This window comes from Anolis sagrei, chromosome 2 (genome assembly GCF_037176765.1).
Source record: "Anolis sagrei isolate rAnoSag1 chromosome 2, rAnoSag1.mat, whole genome shotgun sequence".
In the NCBI taxonomy this organism is placed as follows: Eukaryota; Metazoa; Chordata; class Lepidosauria; order Squamata; family Dactyloidae; genus Anolis; species Anolis sagrei.
The window spans coordinates 93,412,412-93,430,174 of NC_090022.1; positions in this window are offsets into that span (position 1 = coordinate 93,412,412).

Here is a 17,763-nt window from a genome sequence, read left to right on the forward strand (position 1 = left end):
GCCAAAGGATTGGGAGAGGGTGAATGTGACTTAATTGAAAAAGCACCTGCTTTTTTACCTACCCAAAAGTAGGACTTGAAAAAATAGAGGAAACAATCCAGAGTAAGGTGTTGATGAAGGCATCTGTTTCCCATACATCCTAGGCTACATCTTGGGAAAACAGCTGGCACAAAGACAGCCTAAGGAGGGAAAAGATTCACCTTCAAGAAGCATTGTGTTTCTTTGAAGCTTCTTTAATTAAGTACTTCAGCACATAGCCCTCTGCATTGCATGGTGTCTTCGACACTTGTCAGACACAATCAGATAAAGTCAGTCATTACAAAATGACAAGCAGGAAACGGGAATGAGCTCAGTGAGCAAAACAAAGTGCACTTACGACCTTATCATATGGGGCTAGATTCAGTGGCAAACGTCTTATGACCCACAGAGCCAGCCGGCTCCCATCAAGCAATGTTGTGCTGGCTCCGTGGGTGCAGTGGGGTGGAATCAGTGTGTTGCTGCCACCCTGGCAACATGGGAGGCTTCTCATGTTGCCCAATATATATATGTGAGGCGGGTGATGTGAGGCATGGGATTCCTCGCACCTTGTGATGAAGTGGACCGCCACCTCCTGCTGCCAGCCAACTTTTGAGGTGATAACCAAACAAGCCCTTTTAGAGTTTTGAAAGGCGAGATCAAATTCAACTCCTTTTTCCTTCCTTCACAACTGTTACAAACACTCTCCCCAATTTTTGAAAGATATTTTCATTCCATAACCTTTCCCAAAAAACTCAAAGTCAAAGTATGGCACCAGCCCCTGCAGTTTCTATTAAAGAATGACCTACTGAAAGGTAAAGATTCAACTCCTCGTGTGAGTATCTTCATAAATCACATAATGAATTTATAATAATAGTGGAGCTGCAAAGTGTATTGTATCCTCAAAGAACATATGATTTAGTAAAATATTGCTTCCTTGATCTTTCTAAGAAAAAAAGAGCACCTAACTTTGTCCCTTGCTCCATAACCTGTTTTCCCACCCCTTTCTATTATTTTTCTTCACCAACTCTCTAATGATTCAGAATTTCTGTAACATTCTACTTTCAGTGCAAAACATGCTATAATAAAAAGTACAAAGTATATCACACAAAACCTTACAGTTTTGCTTTTTCAACTAGCAGATCCATTGTAAGTTCATTACATTACAATATTAATTTTATTGACAATAATTCGCCCTCCTGTCTTGTCAACTTGATACATACTTGTATGTCCATGAAAATACCGCAACCATCACCCTTTTACTGTACATTTTAAAGATACATGCTATGTTAGTTCATATCCTAAAACTCATTCAAAGATAATTCGTGCATCCTCTGGCAAATGGCCAAATATGACTACCTTAAAACTAGTCCCACTTTCTGTTCCATTTTTACACCTTTTGAGTACCCTTCCCACCTGTAAACATCAGTAGATATTCCCATCAGTAGATATTCCGCAATGCTGCCAATCCAACTCTTCACTGATAAATTTTAGCTTGAAGACCCTTTGGGGCACATATCTTCTTTTTGTTTTGTTTTGCTTGTGCTGTAAAGTATCACACAAACTGAGTACAATGTAGAGACGATATAAAATAATAAAAGTGGTAGCAGCTAGTATCTACAAAAGCAGTGCTCTGAAATGCACACTTTAGTACCTTCCAGGGGCATGGGTGTGGGTTTAGGTCTGTTCCTATATATGTTAACTATTTCCCCAGACTCTTGAGCATTCTTTATGAGCACTTGCCATTTGTCCCTTTGTGCAACCTCTGGCTCATGAGGCTCAAACACTGTGAGAGCAGATGCTAGGTTAATTTGAGAGCTCTCGTTTACACTTTAATGGAGTCGCACTTGACTGCTTGCCAGAGCAACATCCTGGAAGTTTATTGCCGCTGGCCCAGGAGGGCTCACTCTTCATCTTGGGCATGAATGTGTCCATTAGTTTGCCATGAAACATGGACTTAGAAATAGCATCACAAAAATCCCACGGGAAATTCAAGTGACTGCAGTCATGGCAGTCAGTGGAGTTATGAAAATGAAAAGTAACGACAAGGATTTCTCCTGACCATGACTTTAATTTAGAGTTGGTGAGGTGAACTCAAGGACAGACTACTGGGTGCCCTTGTGAGTTAGCTTGAGCATATTTTAAGGAACAGAGAGACTGCAATTCTAAAACATTGGTCATTGTGAGTGTGGCAACATTCCATTCTGTCTTTGCTTTAAATTAGACATTTTGCCAAAGCCGCATTTGCATGCGAATAAAATTCTAGCCCCAGTATACTCTATCAAATGTGTGGGACTTATTCATCAAAATGTCAGCCTCTCTTATGTTCACATGAAGGACAGAAAGAATATTCACTATTATTTGTTCCCTGGCCAAAAATATGGATTTTTCTGATTGTTCAGAAAAAAAATAACACAATACTGAGAATTCTTAGTAGTTTTCAGATGGCATTGACACATCCTGTTTGGGGAAATTATTTTGTGCAGAAATACATGTGGGTTCTATGTGCAAAAATCTTGGCTGTTTGTGCAGAAAACACTGGTTCCATATACTTACAGTCTGTGTGAGAGAGAGAGAGAGAAAGTGAGAGAGAGGACGAGACAGACAGACAGATTTCTCCAAACTCTCCAAAATATGCAAATACCAGACAAGTATTGTACAGTTTGTGATTCCTAACTACATGCTATATTTTGAAGAGTTATCTTTGGCCCAATTTCCCACTACACCACTGGTTGGCATTACTGCTGATATTCATTGGCCACTGAAAAATAGGAATATATTTGTCACAGTTTCAAATTTGTTGATATTACAAATGTTGTGATAGACTGAATAAGAAGATAGCAAAATTATTGTGCTAAATAAAAATGCCTCTTTTTTATTTATAACAAAAATCAAAACAAATGAAGGCATTGCTTCTAATTGTAGGTGATATCTTGGTGATATCGCAAAAATAGTATGGTAACTTGTTTTGCTTTCTTTAGTTCTTCCATAAATACAGTGCAGAACCAGAGTAGGCATTGTTATCTACATACATTCAATCAAATATATCATCAATAGTATTTTTCTAGGTCCTTCAGACAATTCCATGGCATGCTTCCACCAGACATTACCATAGAGTAACTCTGAAGGACAGTGAATTCCTAGAGAGGATATCTTTCTAGAATTTTTCCAGGTCCTCCTGGATGACTGTAGTAAGTTGCTCATTTCAGTAGGGTTTGCTATTATTCACTCTTTCCACAGTAAGTTCAGGAACATATTTCCCCATGAATATGGGGGGTCATACTGTATTCAATGTGATTTCAGATGGGTTTTAGGAATCTTGTAAATGGGAACTAGTCCCAATATATCAATTGTACAAGAAGTAGCTTCTTGCTACTACAAATCTCCTGTTGCCTTTCCACAGTGTTTGTCTTCTTATAGACCAGTACAGTCATCCCGTTTTCCTCACCTCGACTCTGCTGCTTTCATGTTTGGGAGCAGAAGGTTACAACACCTTGGCAGAATCCTGGACTCGTCCATAGGCAGCAATGCTTCAGACCAGTTCCAGATTTTGTGGCTCATGTAGATGGGCCCTTATATCATCATCCTGCCACTACTCCATTGTGGAAAGCCATAGAATTACACTATTTTCAACCTTCTTTACAAGCTCTGGTTCTTTCTGGAATCGGATTCTTTCTGGAATCCAAAGCAGCACATTTCTGGATACTGTCTGCTAAAAAATAACAGCTGTATGGAGTGAATTATCTCATTGTCTGTATATGGGCTTCCAATCAGGATGCTTTTGCTTCAGATGCAAAGGGGATCTTGTCCGAAGTGATTCAAACCACATTGGGATGCTTCTAAATGTTCACGTTTTTGAAGTTTTCATTGTGGGAGCTTCAGAAGGCTACTAACAAACAAAAGTACAGTGGTGTTCTTATTCATATACAGTGCATATGAATCCAACATCAGTGGAACTTTCTTCCATTCTTTCTATCTAGAGCAGACTTCTAGGATATATCTTGGGCTCTTGGAAACAAGCAGAGAGAAGAGGATATTGAAGGGGGAGGAGTCCCCAAAAACCTGTGGGACTGGATTTCCCTTCCTTCATCTAGTAGCCTCTGAATTTGTGGCATGCTTGCTGCACGACTCTTCATGCTCTTTCCCTCTCTGCTACCCTTTGATTTAAGTACGCTTGTGCTACAGTTTCTGTCCAGCCGGGTGGTTCAAAGACTTTATTTACAAGTTACTCACTCAGGTAACCACAGCAGGAGATCGATGATGAAAGAGAAAGTTTGACCGCATGTCTCTGGCTTATATACAGAAACCCTTATCTCCATTCCACACCTTCAGATATGATATGCCTTGACTGGAGATCCTCTCTAGGCTGGCATGTCTAGACACTCACACAAGCATCATCTTAACCCTTCAATGACCTGATCCTTCTAGTAATATATGCCTTGAGGGTGTTTTTTTCTAATACACATAGCTCTACCATTTCATCAACAGATGGTGCATCTGGCATGAGGTGGATGAGCAAAACAGATACTATGATACCTTGACTTATGAGTTTGGTTTAACTTGTTCTGTGACTGAGCTCTTAACTCAAATTGCTCTCATGTAAAATCAAATTTCACAATTGAAATGCTACAAATCTGCTCCACCCCCCCCCCCACTCCCCCTCCCAAACAGGATTGAACGTCAGATGTTTGTGGGTGAGGTCAAACAGGAAAAAAACTCAGTGGCAGGACACATGAGGAGTAGGCATACAGCCACCTTATAAATGTATGAAAGCACACTCACCAAATGGAGCTACTGAGGGGCAAGAAATTAGGAACACAAAGCACATACACAGGCTTCCCCTCAACCTATCTTCTTCCCTCTCAATCTATCCAGTTGACACATTGGTGACTCTCTGACACAGCCAATCCACACAGAGTCTGCACCTCTAAAGCCACATACACACACACCAGAAGAAGCTATTGATGTGGAATTGCTTTAGCGCCAGGAGGAGACAGGGCAAGGGTTAAATCCATGGATGAAGAGCCAGTGGCCTTGCCTCCAGGACAGAAGGCAGCAATCCACTCTAATAGCCTTTTCTCTTCTTCCCTTGGGTTGGAAGGGGAAGCTCAGGCACACATGGGAAGAGTGAGAGGAAGTGTGAGAGACTGTGGCGCAGCTGGCTGGGAGTCAGTTGCATTAAGATCACTACTGACCGAAAGGTCATGAGTTCGAAGCCAGCCCGGGTTGGAGTGAGCTCCCAACCAAAATTGTGTAGCTTGTTGTCGACCTTTGCAGCCCGAAAGACAGTTGCATCTGTCAAGTAGGAAAAATTGGGTACCATAAAAATTAGGCCATAAAAAAATCTCTAGGAAGTATGCAAGTATGCAAAGAATGAGGGAGCGACAGCTCCCCTGGTGGCCAGAAGCTGGAAAGTTAATAGCCTCTGAATGTCTGTCTATATATGTTGTGTGTCTATGGCATTGAATGTTTGTCATGTATATGTACATTGTAATCCACCCTGAGTCCCCTGTGGGGTAGAAGGGCAGAATATAAATACTGTACATAAATAAATAAAAAGGAAGAAAGGAAGAAAAAAGAGATGGGAGGGCAGGAAAGAAGGAGGTAGTGTCTTCATAACTGTATGAGAAGATGATTCCTCCCCCTCCCCCACCTGTTCCCTGTGCCAGTGAATGGACCTGGCCAGACACTGGGAAAGGAAGAAAGACGAAGCCATCATGCTGAGTGAGAGGCAGCCAAGAGCATTAGATACACATGCACAGGGAGGCAAGGGAAGAGTTTTAGAGCTCATAACTCAGATCTTGGATTGCATTCCAAAAGCATTCCAAAAGCAACAGCTCGTATCTTGAAAAACCCATAAGTTGGTGCACTCCTAAGTCAAGGTTTCACAGTATGCTTAAAATCAAGAGCTCCAGCTTCTGAAGGGAGAGTGTTTTACAAGAGCGCTCCAATCACATATTTTTGAATGGGGGGAGGGGGGTATGATTTCCCCAAGTCCACATAGAGAACTTTGTGGTTGAGCAAAAATTTGAACCCAGGTTCTCTTGGCAAAGTACAACTTTCCATCCACTGTAATAAATCACCTATCTAAACATCTTCCTTGATTCAGAGGTCCTACTTCATAGCTTATGCAATTCCTGTTGTAAATTTGCTACACATAGCACATAAAAAGCCCCCGAAATAATATTTATATGCCATTATAATTCAAATGGCCCAATTTGTCACTGGATGCATTGTTATTAGTAATTCTGACAATGCAATATAAATAGGAAAAGCTCACAGAGTGAAATAGATCAAAAACATTATATTTAAATATTATGCCCTTGAGCCTCAACTAGAAGAGCAATGGCAAGGGAAGGGAGAGAATACAAGGCTCATGATAGATTACTGATCTAAATACCAGTGCCGATTGGTCCTTCTCCAACTGCCAACGATCACTTCCCACAAGCCATGCACAATGAGAGTTAGAAATCATGTTGATTTCCCTCTCTTTCTTTCCCATAAAAATAGAAAAAGGGTCACAAAGGCAGTACAAAGCCATGTTTGTTATTCAGAGTGGAGAAAGGAAATGCATTCCCTCAGGACAGTTAGATGATGTTTTTAGTGCTTGTCTGGAAGTCCTGTCATGAAGAAAAATGTTCATTTAGAAATAAGCAGAAGAAATGTTTATATCAAGTACTACTTCCCCGCCCTGCTGCTACGAAATGCAAACCACCAAGGGGTCCTATAAACATCCTACATCAACCATGTGTGAAATGCTATCCCCAAAGAGATCCTTGCATGTCTAGGAGAACAAGAAAATAAATCCATCACTTCAAAGGAGGCTCCTTGTGTGGACCTTTCCCAAGAAATCAGCAGTGAAATTTCCTTGGCCGCAATTTTGGGAGAAAGGCAGAATAAAAATGAGAGCATCATCATCATCATCATCACCATGGTTGACACAATTCATTTTCATTCATGTGGATAGATCATTGAAATATTAATTCAGTCGCATATTCAAGCACTCGCAAAAAAGAGGCACACCCACCAATTTCAGGTAATATTTACCAAAGCTATGTGGTGTTTCAGGTGTTTGACTATGACTGGAGATTCCTGACTTGGGCATGGGACCCACTGGGTAATATTGGATGAGTCACACACCCTTAGTCCCAGAAAATCCCATGATAGAATAACATTAGGGTTGCCATAAGTCTGAAATGACTAGAAGGCACACAACAACAACCACAACAACAACAACATTCAGTCAACATAATACAGCTGCATTTGAAAGACAGGTTTAAAGCAAGCAGAATTAAACATATATGCACAAATGTTTGAGACCAGGGTTGGATACATCCTGTGGGTCTGTGGACAAATTTTATTCTTTGGCATTATTGGCTGCCAAATTTCCCAGGAAACTTCCAGGAGCCTAGTGTTACTTTAAAACCTCTTCGCTTCTCAAGTTATGGATGACAATACACATTTCCTTCCACGCCTCCTTTTGTCTCACCTCCTTTTGTCTCACCATAGATATTCAGTGGTGCATCAGCCATTTTATTCATCATGAGAGATGGAGAGGGGACTGAGTCTAACAAACACTTCATACAGCTGGTTTGGTTTCATTTTTGGTTATGGGGGCAGAGTCAGCCCTACCATAAGGCTGAGAGATGTACTCCTTCTTGAGTGAACAAAATAAGCTAGAGATCTCCAAGTATTTTTTTTTCATCAAGAAAATGTGGTTTAAATGTATCAAATAAATAAATCATTTACATGACATCTATCATTTCTGGGATACAGTAACAGACATGCACTCCTTTCTGGTCTTTGAAAAAACAGGTAAAAATACAGACAAAAAGCTATCTGATTCCTCTTATTATGAAGCAATGCTTTTTTCTTCTGAATAGGCTTTCTTCTGACTATAGAACCAATGTACCCAGTAGAACGGTTACTTATGATCTAATAAGGCTGTCGAAAAGCTGCATCACAATGAGTCTCTGCACAATAGGGCATAATGTTTATATCATGCTTTACTGAGTAAAACTAGCCATGCGAGTACTACACAGTACAAGAATTGCAACTCCATAGGGCTGGATGGGATAGAGTCTGTATGATGGCACTGGTGCACATGCAAGCCCAAAAGAAATATAAAACAGTGCACTAAAGTCATGGAAAAATTCATCCTTCATATTTCAGGGGCTATTTGGCCCATGGCTGCAGTAGTGATTTGCCGCTGGTTTCAGCAAGGGATAAATTATCTCAGAATAACAGAGGGCGGGTTTTGCTTGCCTTGCTTTCATTCACAAATACTAAGTATGTCTTCTTTTTGTTTTGGTTTTTAGAACAATAAAAATGAAGCTGCTCAAAACAACTGTACTTTGTAGAAGGCTGATTTGTGAATATTCACAGCAGCCATAATGCTCCATGTAAAAAGAGACCATTCCAAGTATATTTACTCCAACTCCAGGATTTCCCCCCTTCCTCTCCCACACAGATCCACTTCAAAACCTGGACAGAATCTAAAAGTTCTTTTTAAAGGGTTTTAATTTCAGGGGCTGCTGACTTGTATTGTAACACCAGTAGTAACTTTTTATAAATGTTTTAACTGTGTTTAATTTGAGTAAGTTGATCTGGGTAACCGTACTATGGAAAAAATAGCATATACAGGAAGAAGCGGGATGAGAAGGATGAAGAATATCAACTCTTCTTTAAGTGCCTATGACATTGAAATCAATCACATAAGTTTAGGAGGCTTCTGTGAAGGTGAACAATATTTGAACCATCACAGGGTTTTTCTCTGAAAGATTTCCTAAGAGGAAGTTTGCATTTGCCTTTCTGAGAGACTATGTGTTCTTCATAGGACATTATCAGGTGCAGGGAGAGGGGTGTCCTCTCCCTGCTTCTCTCCACTGCTGGAACAAAGTCCCCTGGAACCCATCACATGATACAGGGCTACTTCTGATGGGACCTCATGGGGTTTCGTTGTGGCAGTGTTGCAGCAGCATTGTGGCAGCAGAGCCCAGAGGAGTTGGTTGCTTACCTGACTCCTTGTTGAAGAAAGGAGGAGGAGGAAAGAGGAAGAGGGAATAGATGGGGAAACAATGTGGGAAGAAAGACCACAGACCCTGACAGGAGGGTACAGAGCTTGATGGTTCCCTCCACTGCCCCACAATTTCCATCGCTATCCCCCACTTTACCCCTACCCATGTGATAAGGTCCAAAATCATCCCGGGGATTTTTATGGCTGAATGAATATTCAAAACCTAGGTTGTCTACACTATTTTAAAAAAAAACAGTATTACTCACCACAAATCTGGTGTTAGCAGTCTTCATGATGCACACCCACTTCCACTACAGAGTTTCTTTGCCCTTCACATTAAAGCAAAGTTGGGGGATACTCTGGGGCTTGCTGGAAACTCCAGGTATCTGTCAGATTTGGAAAGCTGGATCATGTCCATTTTGGCCTCATCCTTTGCCCATACTAACACTTCTGCCATCAACCTTTTCCTGATCAGTACAGAGAAGATGATGGGTCATCTATGGGTCATTGCCACCGAGTCTCGTTGTTTATGGAGTTCCCTGTGAGTGTTGAGTGGGATGCCCACAAGATCTGAAAAAATGAGGTGTATTATGAATCTGGCAAAGATTAAACTGGCCCATGAATCATAGAATCATAGAGTTGGAAAACAACAAAACGATCATCTAGTCCAACCCACTGTTATGCAGGAAAAGCACAATCAAAGTATCCCTGACAGATGACCATCCATCCTCTGTTTTAAAGCCTCCAAAGAAGGGGTTTCCACCACACTCCAAGGCAGCGACTTCCACTGCTGAACAGCTCTTACAGTCACTAAGTTCTTCCTAATGTTCAAGAAGAATCTCCTTTCCTGCAATTTGAACTCATTGGTCTGAGTCCTAGTTTCCAGGACTGCAACAAATAAGACTTCTCCCTCTTCCTTATGACATGTTTTCACATATTTATACATGACTTTCATGTCTCCTCTCAACTTTCTCTCAACTTTGTCTTCTGTCCCTCCCCAGGGACATCAGATTGGCCACCTCCCTCTTGTTCTTTAGAAGGAAACTCAAGACTTGTTTGTAGAACCAAGTGTTTGATCATTGAATAGCGGCTAGTGTGAAGAAGACATAAGCAATTTGAAGTCACAATGAACTGACCCAGACTTTGGTTTTAACTGGCTTTTTAAACAACTGTTTATTTAATGTTGTTTTAATGAATTTGTTGAATGTTTTTATGATTGTGATGGCACCGGATGGTGCTTGCTGTGAGAACCCCCTCGGGGGTGAGAAGAGTGGAGTACAAGTGTATGAAATAAATAAATAAACATACCCAGCTAATTGAGATGTTCCTCATGGGGGTCTCCAGAACTTTCATCATTTTAGTTGCCCTCCTCTGGACAGGTTCCAGCTTGTCAATATCTCTCCAGAATTGTGGTGCCAACAATTGGATACAGTATTCCAAGGTCTGACCAAAGCGGAATAAAGAGACACCATTACTTTCCTTGAGCTAGACACTAAGGGTGTGTATTTGTTTTGTTAGTCCTCGTAAGTTATATCAAATTTGTTAAATTCGTACTTGTGAAGCAATATCTGACATGTGGGCATGGTTCACACCAAAAACTTAAGAATCAAAACTTAACCAATACTTTTTCGTTTGTATTTTGTAAATCTTGAAAGCCTCCCAAAGTCAGTTTTATTTACAGCGCAACGAAGCAAAGCACAGCCAAAAAGTCTGCTTTTCCTCTTTAAATTAATGGCCTCTTGCCATGAGGAGAGGGCAAGCAGGGAGAAAGCAGAGTTTGCTGGGAAAGCACAGAACTATGGCAGAGAATGCAAAAGGCCCTGCCCTAAACTACATTTCCCAGAATTCTGCTCACACCAGAAAGCCCCAATCAGGAGAGGGGAGAAAGTTGTCCCTCCATATGAGCAGCCAACCAGAGTTCCAAAACATTGTTGAATCTGCAAAAAGGAGACCTGATTGATATTTCTAGTAAGTAAATCTCTGTGCTGTGCTGGGAAGCAATCCCTGAATTGATGACCCTTGAGGGTCCCTTCCAACTCAATAGGGGAAGCATATTAATTAGTTTAGAGCAGGCATAGGCAAACTTCAGCCCCCCAGGTGCTGTTAGGAATTGTGGGAGGTGAAGTCCATAAACACCTGGGGCAAAGTTTGCCCATGCCTGGTTTAGAGGCTGGATGGTCATCTGTTAGGAGAGTTTTGGTGGTGCCCTTCTGCCTGGAAGAAGAGAGTTGGACTAGATGGTCCTTGGGGGTTCCTCTAACTCTAGGACTATATGAAAATGTAGAATTGGTTAATGTTGGTTTCTATTGGTTAATATGAGAGACATTGAACAAGATAGCTGTTGTGGTTTTAAAAAAGCTTTTTTGTTAAAAGTTTTTTAAAATCCCTAAAATCAGAAGATGTATAACTATTTCTGAAAGTTGGGCAAAATTATTCCCTGTTATCTTGTGTCATTGTATAGAAAATTCAAGAAGATAGCTGTTGTTGTTTTTTTATTAAAATGATGATTATAAAAGCTTTGAAAATTCCCCAAAAAACATGGATAACTGAAATATTCCAAAATTTGATGGGCTAACAGTTGGAAATGTTTTCTACCATTGTAGCAAGTTTCATCCCTATATCTGTACAAATGAGGGAGAAAGGAGCCCCTGAATTTACCCCAATTATAGTGATTATGCACAATAACTAGAATGAAAAAGTAACAAAATTTCATTACTCTCATTATAGTAATGAAATTTTCACTAACTATACCTTAGAAATACTTTAGAAATGAAATACCAGCACCCCCTAATTTTGTACTGATTTTTGAAACATTTTTTTATTGATCATACACACCTATGACACTATATTCCTTTTGATGCAGCCCAAAATCCCATTGGTGTTTTAAACTGCTGCATCACATTTTTGACTCATATTTAACTCGTTGTCCACTAAGGCTGCAAGATCTTTTTCACAGGTTCTGTTGTTGAGCCAGACGTCAACCATCCTGTGCCTTTGCATTTCATTTTTTCTACCAAAGTGTAGTATCTTACATTTCTCCTTGTTAAAATTCATTTTGTTCATTTTGTCCCCACTCTCTCATCTGTAAATGAAATTTTGAATTCTGATCCTGTCTTCTGAAGTATTAGTTATCCCTCCTAATTTGGTATCATCTGCAAACTTGATAAACATACCCTCAAAACTGTTGGGGTTCAGCCTGAGTTTGAACTTGAACCTGATTCTCTGTTTGTTCCTCCTGATGCTAATGAAAGTATATTTACTGATGCTAGTGGAAATGTACCTTTTGATGCCAATGCTCCTGAAATTAGTGAGGAAGAATCTGCTGTAGGTTTGGAAAATGCCAATGTTCCTGAAATTAGTGAGAAAGGAACTTCTGTAGATTTGGAAAATGAAAGTACCAGTGTTAATGAGAATGTTGCAGAGGGAGACCTTGAACTTTCCCTCCCTTCTGCACCTGTTAACTGTAATGACAACAGAAGGAGCCAAATTTGGGAAGACAGAAATAAAACACTCAGTTTGCGTCGATCCCCCCGAATTCAAGAATTAAAAACATTGGCTTCAAAACAGAAGGGCGGTTCACGGAACCGATTCTTGAGTTTTAATTGCAATACGCCAGGCTGATTCCCTCAGTTCAGGCATCGTTTCAGAATTGATGAAGACCTTGGCAGTTCTCCCGGTTCCCTGGCCATAGTATAGAAAGATTTCTAGGATATCAAGTACGGTTAGTGGATTGCTAACAGATTCAAGTATTTCTCAGAGAGGCTTTTGGTTTTGCTTTGTCCATTTAAATTCATGTTTGCTGATTTTGCTGTGGCTTTTGACTTGCATTTTTCCTTTATTTTGTAACCATTTTTCTTCAATAAAAAAGGATTGTTTTTCACAGCCAAGTGTGGTGGATAGTTATCTTAGGCCTCGTTCTCTGCTCTGGATTGCAACAAAAACCTTCATCCAAGCCATTAATAAAGATGTTGAATGGTACTGGGCCCAGGACTGAACCCTGCAGAACTCCACTAGTCACTTATTTCTAGGATGAAGAATAATAATTGGTGAGCACCCTTTGGCTCCAGTAACTTAACCAATTACAAATGCACCTAATAGTAGTCTAGCCCACATTTTACTAGTTTGTTTGAAAGATCAAGGGGGACTTGTCAAAGGCCTTACTGAAATCAAGATATGCTACATCCACAGCATTCCCTGTATCTATCAAGCTTGTTACTCTATCAAGCCTGGCATGACTTGTTTTTGAGAAATCCATGTAGATGGTGATCACAACATTCCTTTCTAAATGATGACAGGCACATGCTTAATGATCTGCTCCATAATCTTTCCTATTGATGTCAAGCTGATTGGATGGTAATTGTTTGGGTCCTCTTTTTCTCCCTTCTTAAAGACAGGGACATTTGCTTATTTGGTCTTCTCCTGTTCGCCAAGAATTCTCAAAGATTATTGCCAGTGGTTCTGAAACGACTTCTGCTAGTTCCTTCAATATTCTTGGATATATTTATCTGGCCTCGGAGACCTGAATTCATTTAGAGTAGCCTGGAAGTATCTTTACCTATTTTCGGTTGCATGAAGACATGATCTTAGTCACCCATAGTCTCAATTTAGCACTCAAACTTCTAAACCAGGGGTCCTCAAACTAAGGCCCGGGGGCCGGATCCGGCCCTCCAAGGTCATTTACCTGGCCCTCTCTCTGGATCATCCTAAGTATGAAACTACTTGAAAGCACACAATAACAACAACAATCCTATCTCATCAGCCAAAAGCAGGCCCACACTCTCCATTGAAATACTAATAAGTTTATATTTGTTAAAATTGTTCTTGATTTTAATTATTGTATTGTTTTTAAATGTTTTTGCACTATAAATAAGATATTTGCAGTGTGCATAGGAATTCATTCATGTTTTCTTGGAATTATAATCCGGCCCGCCAACAGTTTGAGGGACTATGATCTGGCCCTCTGTTTAAAAAGTTTGTGGACCCCTGCTCTAAACCAATTTGACTCTTAATAAGATTTACTTCCCCGTTATTTATATTTAGCACTGCAATCTATATTAACAACTATCTCGCACAGTGACAATGAGATCAGATGGCTTCATCCAAGTCCAAGTCCAACTCTATTGCACAGTAGATATTCACAGTTAGACCAAGAATAAAGATGTGAAGGACCCTAATCAGGAGTTAAGAGACACAGCCCAGCAATCATAGTTTACCCAGAGAATTCTATGGTCCAGAATATAGAGTGCTCCGTTTGAGGGCAAGAATTCAATGTTCCTGATCATACATACATAATCATACAATTATGATTACAACTAAGGGGAAGGATGAAACAAAACATCTATTTGTCTCCTCACAGACTAGTTGTAATGATAAAATTACCAAAATCCATGAGAGTGCCTTGGACTTCAAGAAGATCAAACCAGTCCATACTCCAGGAAGTAAAGCTCAACTGCTATTAGAGTCAGGCTTTAAGTCTATTAAAGGCAAAGATGAAGTACTTTGGCCACATAATGAGAAGACAGAAAGCTTGGAGAAGACAATGATGCTGGGGAAAATGGAAATAAAAGAAAGAAGGGGCAACCAAAGGCAAGATGAATGGATGGTATCCTTGAATTGACTGGCTTGACTTTGAAGGAACTGGGGGTGGCCACGGCTGACAGGGAGCTCTAGCATGGGCTGGTCCATGAGGTCACGAAGAGTTGGAAGCAACTGAATGAATAAACAACAACAAACAAAACCAAATAAGGTAAATTTCTCCAGTTATGAAGATTTATAGATTGGAACTTGCTGACTGCTAACAAGGCATTGATCCAAATATTTCAAGTGGATTAGGCTTCATGTACATCAATGTGCAAAGCGTATAAAGCTGACATCTTTTAGCAAGAATTACTTTGACAAATAATCGTATTCTTAATAACACATTTATATTTGTATTCCTTCCAACCACCTCCAACTCTGGAACAAAATATTACTTTTATTGGGAGGCTACCCCATTTTCAGACCACTCATATGTACTGATTCATTCATGAGAAAATATCTGAGTTTCTGAAGTAGGAAATTTATCCCATTTCAAAGATCAACAACCACCAGGAGTGGACATAGCAGCAAAGGCAAAATGAGCACTTCCCCTCTTCTACATAAAGAGCCATAAATGTGAATTCAAAAAGCTGCTCAAATCTGCAGCCCAAGTAAACACAAATTCAGAAAGGAAAAGTGTTTTGATATACACACACACACACACCCTGCTTCAATGCTACATTGCATGAATAAATATATTACAGTAAGCATTCTAAGAGAGAAGCTTTAGATGTGGATATTCTTCTGATTTCTTTTGAAGATCAAAATATGAAGCTCCTTAAAACATCTATTATCACTGAAGTGACTGAAACCAAACTTCTGTTGCAGTTGGTAGGGATGCAGAGAATATAAATCAGGTGACACTGTTTCCTCTGTCACTGATGTATGTGAATCAACCTTCCCTTCTGGGTAAAAGTTGCTCTGCTGCCTATATATATCTTTCTATTTGAGATAATTCATTATGGTTACTTCAAGTCAGGCTGAAGGCCTTTTCTGGATCCTCATATCAGGCTGTAAAAGCTCAGATGGCTCACAGAGTTTGGGTTAAATACAAGCAATAAAAGAAGAAGGATGCAATCACTAGCACTTGTGTTACTAAAAAGAGCCATCATAAAAGTTCTGAAAGGTTTTTGGCCTTTCTGCTTCTCCACTTATAATTCAGTAGAATTTCAGAATGTGTAATAAATTGTAAATAATATGCTATCCATACTTCAAATTTATTTGCTTCTCAAAGAAGAACTTCACTCATTCTCCAAAGATAGTCTGTGTGCTAGTTGGCAACCTCAATGTCAGTGGGCTGTTGAATCCACACCGAGTTTGAATCCAAACTTTAAAAGGGCTAGCCAGACCCTAAAATGCTGCCTGCCCCCCACAAAAGTACAAATTGCATGATTTAGTGTTCTGTTCAATGTTATATATTCATTACTAGGCACTGCAATGCTGGATTATCCATTGCTAATATGCTGTCACTATTTAATCGTTGTGCCATTCAAAACTACGGGAAAATGATTTCTGATTTTCTCTCCCACCTCTAATCTCCATCCTAATTCTGAGTGAGCTACCCTGCTTAGATTCAAACAATATAACCACCTTGCACTTACTAACCATGGCTCAGCATGGCAGACAGCATGATTGCCAAATGTATGGCACACAAATGCAGTCATGCCCTCAATCCCTCATCCTCTCCACTCTCCCTCTTTCCAATCTCGCACACATGAGAGTTGTTCCAAATCTCATGTGTGAAGTGTCCTTGAACATGCAGAAAAACTTCCCTTAGTATTTTAAATTCTCTCTTATGCCTCATAACAAACCAGCAAGACCAAATTCATGCCTTGCTCCACTGCTAAGAGTAGAAATGAAGTAGAAATGAAGTCCCCTGTTCCATGTCTTCACAATATCATTCTTTTCTCTTTCTGTCACCAGCAGCAGTTGGGCAGAACAGAGGAATAAATTCTAGGCAAGCTTTTCCTAAATATAGTTTTTAAAATGACCAATTTACCTCAAATCTCAGGTAGGGGTCATATTTTCAATGGGTCTCCTCCTTCCACTTCTTTTCTTCATTTCTTTCTCTTTCTTTTTGCTGATGATTTTGGTCCTCCCTAAGAAAATAACACTTCATGAAGACTCACGCATGTGACCCCCTCTTCCTCCCTTTAATTAAACTGAATAAGAACAAACTCCTTTTTGGTGACATGTTCAGATATAGATTTCACTATGCATTGGACAACATGCAACAGAGATATCCAGCTGATGGTGGTAAGACCCAAGCTCTACATGCAGGTGAGTATTATTGTGCACCTAGAATCTCTAAACATTGTGTATAGCCTTTGTTCTTTATACATTATGCAATGAGGGAACAGCTATGTGCATTCACAGTTTCACATACATTGCACTACAGTGATGTTCAGTATAGAAACTATGAAGTGCCACCTAGCCTAACTCTGTTGGGGAGTACTTGCATTAACCCCTTGAATGCAGGATTTTGGCCTATAACAAATAGGAAGCAGAAACCTGTGAGACTGAGAAATCGTAGATTATAGACCAGACCATTACCGGTAAAAGACATTCCTGAAAAAGTGATTAATTACCAAAATAACTGTTTATAAATAACACATTACTTCCAAGTTCTGCCATTTTCAAGGAGATGCACTTATTTTGGTATAAGGTTAAGTCCCCCCAGATGCCTCCTTAAAATTCTGGACTAAAATTCAGAGTGAAATTGTTGTCCCACTGGAATGGACACCGCCAGTTACCCTAGGACATTGTGTGCCTGCAAAATGGACCCATACTGCTTCCAGCCAACATGTTTACAGTCATTCAATAGAAGACCTAGGAGAAAATATTTCAATAAAAGAGAAGAAATAAAGCAGGGTGGGGTTTCGCTCCATTTCTTGTGTTAGGTCACAATGGCCAACTTATTTTCCATACCTGAACTCTCCTTCACAGCTTCCATTGGCTATAAAGCTATATAAGATCAAATTGATCTTTTTTTTTTTCTTCCAGAATGACAAGGCAGTGATGAAAGGTTCATTTTATTGAATAGATTAAAGATTGTGAAAATTGTGCAAATTCAGTGACATCAGATCAGTTCAACCAACATGTAGCAAAGGTTTCACTGCCACAAAATCTATAATACATAAATGTGTTAAAAATGT